The sequence below is a fragment of the Amblyomma mixtum genome, chromosome 3 (genome assembly GCF_055824585.1).
Source record: "Amblyomma mixtum isolate Tamu chromosome 3, ASM5582458v1, whole genome shotgun sequence".
Classification (NCBI taxonomy): Eukaryota; Metazoa; Arthropoda; class Arachnida; order Ixodida; family Ixodidae; genus Amblyomma; species Amblyomma mixtum.
The window spans coordinates 54,399,021-54,409,157 of record NC_143014.1 but is presented as its reverse complement, the minus strand read 5'-3'; positions in this window follow the sequence as shown (position 1 = coordinate 54,409,157).

The window sequence follows — 10,137 nt, the reverse complement described above, 5'->3', positions numbered from 1 at the left end:
TGGGCCACCTAGGTCGCGTGACCTTGTGACGTCATCGGATTGTGAGCAAACTGCTCACCGTGGCTTAATTAACGATTAGCCACAAGAAATTCTTCAGGAAGAGCAACTTGGGTCTCACAAGCCTCACCATTGAAAGCACTTGCCATTACAGGGCAGTGCACCACTGCGCCAGGAGTAGTATGAGGATTCCCAGGGATCTATATGAATGTAGAGAATTACCAATTCTGCTGCTGTGCAAGTCTAAAATGATGCAGTATCACGCATGCTTACATCACATGATATATCAGCCAAGGTAATTCTGTTCAAATCAAGCAAAACCATATAAAGTCAAGGTAATTAAATCACGCAAAACCAGGGCTAACTGTGCTAGCGCACGATAATTAATGATCAGCCCCAAGCTAAACAGTCCGTGATTTATTTTTTATAGCGATAGCTTCACTACGCCATGTAATGCCAAGGTAACTGGGCCGAGCCGTACCGAAGCCGCTACTGCGCATGCGCCGCACGTGACGTCACAGGTGCGCCGCCGCCGACTCCGCAGCCTCGCTGCGCGCGTCGCGCATGCGCAGTAGCTACAGATGAGCGCCATTGCTCGGCCACTTTATAAATAGAGGGACCGAAGCTCTCGTTCTTCATATGAACGATGGGTGAAGAAGCGGAAAGTCCGCTTGTATACTGCGACCGACATCAACGGCGACTGCGGGAAGCCACGTCGACGGACGCCAAAACGAGACCAAGGAGCGAGGAATGCCAAGCGCGCGACTGAGACGCCGGAACAACGAAAGGAACGGCTCGCCAAAGGACTGCGACAAGAAGCGGAGAGACGACAGCGACAAGCCATGAGCGAAGCCACGCCTTCTTCGGATCAGTCGGTGAAAATTGAATCGGAGAGCACGTGTGACCATGGGTATGAAGCTGTCGCGAACACACTGGGTTTAACCGCAGCTAAACCACCAGCAAATTTTTGTCCAGTCTTTCGCTGCCATTTTCTAGTGAATATGGGGTACACTGCTTCTGAAGCAGTGCTCCCCATATTCACTAGAAAAGCGGCAGCAATAGAGTGGACAAGAATATGGGGTGCTCTGATTCTCAAGCAGTGCACCCAGCCGTGCAGTGCAGTCCTGAACCGAGGACACCGACCACGAAGACTGGTCCCCTAGTAGTAAAAGTTTTTCGCCAGCATCACCACCATCGCTTTGTTAAGCCTCAAATAGACTAATAGATTTTTTCAGTGCATCCCTAACGTCACAAATGATGCTGAAATAGAGGCATTCGTATGTTTACTACTCTGTTATCTGCTCTGTTTGTTTTTTTTTTTTGTTTTGTTTTTTTATTTACGTGGGCATGAAAGGAGAGGTCGGTGCCTAACAGCGGCACTGGCTTCTCCTTTTCGCAAGGGGGATGAAATAACACATCTCTCTGAACTTTTCTTTTAAACTGTCTCAGTTACGTCAGATATCTTATTTCTTCGCTCTCTGCTAATCCCCACCCCCTGGATGCGTCATGTATTCAGGAGAACAATCGTAGCAGTATTGCGCGTCGGGTTTCTATACGCTGTGTCGTGATGGCCAGCAACCCGCCGTTCTGCGACCCCATGAGCATCTTCGCCGCAGCTATAGCCATCTTGGCGGGAAAGCAACGTTTTGCCCGTCACCGGAGGCATTCACGCTGGGACAGAAATAGAAGACGTCTATAAATGCGATCTATCGCAATGCCAGGCGCTTGCGTCGTGACCCAAGAGAGGCGACGTATTCAAACGGCACGCATTGGCGCGGGCGCGCTCTAAGCCGCCGGCCCGAAATTGAACCACAAATGAGCCTTTGATGCCGCATATCTTTAGGGCGCGTTGTGAATGGCAAAAGGCTGTTTCCGCTCACATTCTTTAGCGAAGAACCAACGCTGCAGCACCGTTGAATAAATAAACGGCTTTCGGTCCCTGTTAGAACTCGACGGTTTTGACTCATTTGCCCCGCATCTCTCCGATGTGGAGGAGTCTGTGGTATTGATATTAGATATTTTTTCGTAAAGGAGGGTTGGGCGAAACGCCACACAAATTTGCAAATCGTCGCCATTAATTTTTTATCCACAGATGTCAAAAATAAGTACTGCTGAATTATTCCCTACCGTCCTGGCCTCACGGTAGACAAATATGAAAGGGACCCCTGGGTAGGTACACAGTAAAGTTTAATTAAATTTAAAACTTTAAAACGTCGCACTTTGCCCTACCCCGAGGGGCAAAATGGGACGAATGCACAGGGCTAAATGAGACGCCCCTACTCCAAAATGACCATATTACTCTTCCTTGCTATGAATACACAGAAAAATGGCTCCAAGGATATCTAGACACTCTTTTAGAGCCTATTAGAGACACTGTAACTGAGCCCGGCACTGTTTTATTCCATGACCCACTGCAGTTTACGCAGTTCTACCGCCACGCTCTGCGTGTAGCCTGGCTGCACGATGTTCTGAATTACCAACCTTCATCTGAACTTTTTTTTCTGTATTAGTATCACAGTTGTTGCGCTCAGCCGTGTTGAACGAACATGCCATTTGGTTCGATTCGTAGCGCGTGAACACGGGTTTTTTAACGCGATTCTAGGCCAGACATAACCGAGCTTGCTGCATTGCCAGAATATGTTGTACAAATAGCTGTTTGCGCCCGCTGTATAGAGTGCGACGCTCGAGTTCGCAAGCCTTTTAATACAGTTTCTCCTTTTCATACTGTCACGGCCGTAGATTTGGAGAAAGAAGAGGACGAAATGACTGCTCGGGCTGGACGCCGCTTGCACTAGCCGTTTTGGCTGCGCTTCTACTAGTCTCTTTCTCCGTATATATTTCCCTCGTGTAAATTAATACATTACGTTTCAATATTCTCTATTTTTTGTGTGTGTGTTTCGTGGTGGACGCCTTTGGGAACATCGAAACGCTTGATGGCACCGGCGCTCCTTCCGTCGCTCCAGAGCTTTCTTGATCTTTTCTGCATTCTACTCGGCACTCATTCTTTTCTTTTCTGCATTGAGACCATACTAGAGAGCGTCAAAACATGGGTAGAGATCCTAAGGCTTTCTTTACTTCCTCCTTCGTTACTGGCGGGATGCCCCATTGCTGTGCTCGACTGCCTCTCTCATTAATGTTCTGATTACATTCGCTACTGTATAGATAGAGACAAAGAGGGCAATGTCATTAGCAATGTGGATAAGTTAGTTAAAGCAGCCGAAGAGTTCTACACAAATCTGAACAGTAGCGAATGTAATCAGAACGTCAAAATATATAATAGTGCAATGCCATTGCATCTCAGGTACAACGAACAAGTGTGGCCGCACAACTCAGTTACAGCGAACGAGAAGGCGCTACAAACTCGGCCCTGTAGTAGAAAATCCCCTCCAACCATCTGTGACACTCAGGAACGAACGCGACCACCCAAAATGCAAAAAAAAATTAAAAAAAAAACGGGATGTATGGAATGCTGACGAAACTTTTTCAGATGCAGCCGTCGAAAACGCATGCCTGAAAAACGGCGCCTAGTGCTGATGAAAAGTTCAGCAAGCTTCGAGTTACCGTCCTTCTGTGCACGAGCATGGACGCCAGCGACCGGCGGCCACCGTGTGCCATTGTGAAGATTCGCAAGACTCAGTGATTTGGAAGGCATAAATTTAGAGAGCTTGTGGGGCTGAGAGGAGACTCGTTCGCCAAGTGGCTTGAAAAAATTGGCTGTGGCTTAGGTAAGATTAAGCCTGGATATCTCGAACGAAAAGCTGCGGCGAGGCGGAGGAGGAACCGCGCGTGTAGCGAATACGGTGCCGCTGGTGTCGCGTCCGCTGTCTCCGACGTCTCGTCTCCACTCTCCGTTCTCTCTGTGTCCCTCGGTTCTGCGCATGCGCAGCTGGTCAACCGGCGGAGTCGCGGCGGCTCCGACCACCTGCGCCTCTCCTGTGACGTCACGTGGTTTGCGCATGCGCAGCTGTGACATTTTCTAACGACGGAGCACACGCGAGACTCGGAGTTGACTAGCCTAGTGAAGCTTTTCGCTTCAAAAAATAGGAAGATGTCGGGCTCATCGACCGTGCGATGCACTACGCACTGTGTTCTCTGACTGCGCGTGGTGACCACGTTCTTCTTCCACCGCACGCCACAAGCCAGACCTGCCCCTGACATCGGCATAATTCGCATGCTCGAGGTGTCCTATCGGCGTCGCATCACCAGTGCATACTGAGAGCAGTTCACTGTCCTGGTGCCGACGTGCCAGTTCGGATAACTCTGTTCCCCGCCATGGAATAAGTTCGCGTGAATGGAGTGCAGCAAGAGTTTCTTCCGTAAGGCAGAGTTTATGATCCCAGTAACAATGGAGGACGCTGTCGAATACCCATGCTATCGGACGCATGTTGATTTGTGGCAACGCGTTGTCGATGCGCAGCTAGCCTGACCTGACGTCGCCCGGGGGTCTTCGTTGGTGCGGATGATGAAGCCGACATTGGAGAGCCATAAAGTGACGAAAATATTAGTATGCGAAGTACGACCACTCTCCGATTGCCAGGAATACGATGAAGACGATGACGAAGAGGCCGACCTACCACCAGCTGCCATGAGGCATCCATCGCAATTCGTTATATCGCGTCCCTGAAGCAGCGTACGGGTAGCAGCACCCACAGGCGAGGGACATGTGACCGCTCCGGAGAGCCTGGAAAGAGCCGTAATAGGGTCTGGTTTGAGTTAACTGAGGCGCACAACGAACTAACACTTCCTGACTTTGTATTTTGGGCTGTAACATGGGAAGTCCAGCTACTAAAAACCTCAGGTACAACGAACGCAACCCACATGACCGTCGGGTTCGTTTTAAGTGAGCTCGACTGTGTCATGTAAAAGTTTGGGGGCACTAAGTTGCAAAATTCCGCGTTTTGCCACACTATACCCCATATGAATGCTTCTTCTTTATATTAGACATAGTTACAGGATCGAGGCTATCTCTAATCTTTAACAGCCACTTGGGGCAGTCTAACGCTCGACCTACGGGGTCTGTAAATGAAGCAGTGTAACTAGTCTCACAGCATTCGGTTTGGCAACATTGAGAGGTTCTCCTTGCCACAGGTCTAAGGTCAACGTCCAGTGTACTTTCAGTTCCAAGGTAAACCTCGTCACGCTAACTGGTGGACTAGTGCACATTTTGCAAAGTGATATTTTTATTGCGTCTCAAAAAATGAGCAACGCTGTGCGATAAAGTTATGTTTCAACCTTGGAGAGAATGCCTCTGAAACTTTTGCTAAACCTCAACAGGCCTACGGGGAGACTATATTTAGTTAGGAGCCCAATTTCTTAGATGGTTCAAAGCATTTTCAGAATGCCGAGAGTACCGTCAGATTGATTGCTGGTGAGGTGAACTTTAACCACACAGCCGTTCACCAAATCGGATGCTGACTAACGGATCCTGACCAATGAAATCGCTATGGGAAACATTTATGTATAAATGGTCCCCAGAAAACCACACTTCTCAGCAAAAAGACAAGAGCGAAGTGTCCCGTGATCTTCTCGAACGAATTTAAAATGATCCAGAGTTGCTCACAAACGTCATTACAGGTGATTAAAAACATAGATCTCTAAGTGCGATCCAGAAAAGAGAAGCCAAATTGAGGTGTGGCACACTCTCAACTGCCGCAAAAAGCGAGTATGAGCAAGCCGGAGATAAAACTCATCCTAATTTGCTTTACTGACAGCAATAAAATCAGCCATAAAGAATTCATGCCGCAAGGACAGACTGTCAGTCAGCATTTTTACCATGAAGTTCACGAAAGGCTGCACGAGCGTGTTGCTCGCGTGAGGTGCCAAGCAACAGATCTGCACGCTGCATCAGGAAAATGTGCCTTCTTACGCGGGCGCTTTCGATTACAGAGTTAGTGAAGCAGACTTGTTTTTGCTTCTGTTCCCCCATTGCAGAGTAGGAGGCCATGTGATGATCCCTCACGTCGACCTCTCTGCCTTCCTCTCAAACCTCTCCGCCAGAGGGTGAGTCGTGCATGGTATAGCGGCTTCAACTGCAATAGAGATCTCCAGTCTAAAAGTCGCCACCGCCAACCAGGATACATTCGTTGCAGGACACGGGCCTCCCCCATTGGTCTCAACTCGAGACAACAGCGTCAGCAGAGCATCGCCTCGTATGAGGAAGGTGCTTCTTCATCTTTTTTCCCCTGAAGTTTTCATAACGGGCAAAATTTCGTCATGATTGGATTTAAAAGTGAAACAACAAGGAAAGAGAAAGACGACGCCGCAGATAGTAGCGGTAGTAATATGCTTTTTACGAAGGCTACTTTAGCCATAGCCTGGTCGATCCGACATCGCGGTTCATCCGGACCGGCGCTGGAGAGAGCAGCTTCCCATGATTAGCGATTGGAGTGTGGAATTGGGGCTAAGTTAGGAGGGATAGGACATTCCCATGTGGAGTGATATACGGTGGTCGGGTGCAACATGAGGGGTAGTTAGGGGGGGGGGGGGGGGGGGGTAAATTTAGAGTGGGGTGAAAGAGATGCTTGAGGAGAAGACGGGAACGAGTGCGTTTAGAGCTGATTCCATTTTGGCGGCCTCCTGTTATTAAACAAAACTCAACGTATCTAAACTCTCTCAATAAACACCCTACGCCCCATATCGCTCGCATCTTGCGCTGTAAAACTTTTGAATATATAGGAATAGCTAGAATCCAGCTACACCTTAAAGCCACCTCACCTCTCCCAAATACGATGTTCAGTTTCCGCCCCGGCTTGTCCATCCACGACGTGCTGCTTCAATCAAAGAACAGGTCGTCGACCTACCTAGTGTAGCCCAAATCAGGGCCATACTGGCGCTTGACCTCAGGGGAGCTTTGATAACGTTGCTCACTGCCTGATCCTGGAGACCTTAGCGGACACCCGACGCGGGAAAAGAACACGTGATTACGTAGGGCTTTGCACAGCTAGCATCGGGAAAGAAAACTTCCGATCAGAGACCGTTATCTTCGCAGGCAAAGGTTCACCCCAGTGATGTATCCAGAAAAATTTGTACATGTGGGAACGGATTCAGAGACTGGGATCATGGAACAAGACCTATGTCATTCGGTGCACCTGTCCTACTCTGGGCACAGTACTATTAAGGCGGAAGCCTTTAATGTCTCATCGTTGTAAGCAGCAGTTGTCGACAGAAAATGTCACGCTTTTCAATTGGCGGAAACGGTCGTGACGTCAGAGTGCGCGAATTTCAAACGGGGCCAATTGTACTTTGGCTAGTAACCATGCAACTGATTGAAGGGATCGTATAGTGATGCTCCAATTAAGTGGGACTGAGCTTAGTTAATTGCTTAATTACCCAATTAGCTTAATTAGCCTGACTAGTCAGGCCATATAAATAAATAAAACCAATTAAGAAATTGGTCGAGCTCAGGAATCGAACCCCGGTCTTCGGGGTAAGAGACGAGCATGCTATCCACTCCGCCATGCCAGCTCGATGGTTTGGAATGAACAAAGGCGAGTCTAGTGAATACGGTGTCTTCACTCACTCTCATCCTCCTCCATTCCCTTCCCGCGAGGTTTAGGTGTCCACCGACAAATGAGAGACAGATACATTTCCTTTCCTCAAAAACCAATTTACTGACGAGCGAGGCGTAGAACCGAATGGGCCATGGCGTTCTATGGACTCCTTGGCAGCGTTGCAAGACGCTGTCGCGTTCCACCCTTAGGGGCATCAGTGACCACACTTTAGGTCAAAAAAGTGCCCCTCTGAATTTTGACGGGTGTCCACCGAGATATGTGAGACAGTTACTGCGTAATTTCCTTTCCTCAGATACAATTTTCATTTTCATCATTACGGCTCCTCTTTATCTATCTTCTTTCACTCCCACTTCCTCCCTTCCTCTACGGTGCGGTTCAGGTGTCCACCAAGATGACAGAGAATTACTGCGCCATTTCCTTTCCTCAAAAAGCGTTGCGTTCAAAGGGCAAGGCATCGCGCCGAACTGGTGGTGGCGTTCCGTGGACTCCCTGGCAGCGCTACAACGCGCTGTCGCGTTCCACTCCTAAAGGCGGAGCTTATGCGTCATTAATTACCAGTTAATCAGTATTCAGACATTAATCAGTAATTAACAATTAATTAGTGATTTGCCATCACTTAGTACTTAGTACTCAATTACATGTGACGCTACCAGTGCCACAGGAACAGCGAAGGTGGTGCGGAAAACGCTTCCGCCTCTACCCACTTTAGACAGTCAAAGTGCCCCCTGAATTTTTTCGAGGCACTTGTACTATTCAGGGCATCTGTATCAATCGGGGCACCTGTTACACTCGGTGCCTGTGTCACTCGCTGATGACCTGCATCAGCGGGCAGCGCCCTGCTTGACTCGGGACTCACTCAGGTCGGGACCAGCTTTGCCAGTGTGCGTTTCATACTGTAGGACAAGTGTGCTAGATTTAGACGTATAAACTTGATCTCGTTTTTTCGTATCTAATTAAATTTTATTTGCTAATAATGGCATTATGTTGGCATAATGCGGCGCAGGTCCAGTCCAGAGCCTCAGACAGACAGCTAGTGCTTCTACACACAGGAAACAAGTGTATTAGCACGGCGGAAATATGACATCAAGCAGGCAAGAAAATGCACACGGGGCCAAAAAAGAAGTGTATACAGCGGGAAAGCGAACGTCTTACAATGTGCACAGCAGCTGGTGCATGTATATAGGGGGCAAACCAGGAAGGGTTCCGTGAAGGCTACCCATCCTCCGGCTCCCTCAGTGTTGCCAGACTGCGCGTCAAATTTAGCCTTGGTTGTAACCGCTGCTAGACGCCTCAAAAGCAACCTCTGCAGCTTTTGTTTCCTCCCTCCGCATCCGCCTCGGGTGCGGGAAGTGCGGGGTTCGAGCCACAGTGCCGCCGGGTACCCACCTCTTTGCACTGGCCTGGTGCTGAAATGCTTCGAAAACGGATCGCTTAACACGTCGTGTGTTAAAATTAATCGCTCTTTCTCCAAGGCTGCCCATAAAATTCATCATCATCATCATCATCATCATCCTCCTCCTCCTTCCTTGTCCCACACTCCACTGAACACTACCGCTTATTCTCAAACCTCTGCATCCCCGCACTTTTTTCTCTCCCCCTCGCGGCTTCCAAGGCCAGAAGTGTGCGTGTGCGCTGCTACGGCTCGATTTTCGCATGAGCGTCAGCACGCTCTACTGCCGCGAAAATTCTTGTGCAGTCAAATAACTATTGAAATAAAGCCGTTATTTGTCCCCTCAGGCATCTTTCGTGTCCAAAACAGTGAAACAGAGCTCAATGAGCTCAACGCTGCTCAGTGGTACACAGCTTAATGGTACCCCGCGAATGCGGGTACCACAGGCGAATTCTGCCTGTGCATGGCCCAAGCTCATGTGTACGCAATGTTATTCGTGAGCAGTTCTTGAAATAAACGCGTTATGCATACATTCGCGCTCCTTCTTCTCGGCTAGGCGATGCTCAATACGGTTTATTTGCGAGCCACAAGCGATATTAAACGTATGTGGCAGCTCGTGGTACTAGCGCGTGTAGTATCGCTTGTCGCTCACGAATAAACCGAATTGAACACTGCTTAGCTGAGAAGAAGGAGCATGAATGTACGCATTCGCGTTTGTTTCAAGAACAGGACGCAAATATCACAATGTACACGCATGCTGGGGCCATGCACCGGCTTGATTTGGCCTACAGTACCCGCATGCGCGTGGCACCATTTTCAGGACACGAGAGCGTAGAGTTGTAAACGCGAGTTACTTTAGCGGCGGCCGGACGGGTTGGCCATGTGGGAGCCGGTGGTGGTCCGGAATAGTGGAAGTTTGAGATTTTATTTTTAGTTAAAGCGGAGAGGTCGAAACCTTTCGGAATATGTAAACCAGTTGTGCACATATTGTAATAAATAACTTCTTGAGAAAAGACTTCCAAGTGCTTCACCGCCAGAAGACCGGCACACCTGCACGAACTCACCAGTCGCGAAGTACGTCCCCAGGCTCACTCACGAGACTCGCCCTCTACCACTCCACGTCAACGTCAGGACAACAACATCGACGAGAGAGGGAAAAATTCATGACTGTCTGTTTTTCACAACTGTATTTACCCTACGCGCAACTTTACTAAAGCAACGCTTGCTTCATGAACTTAG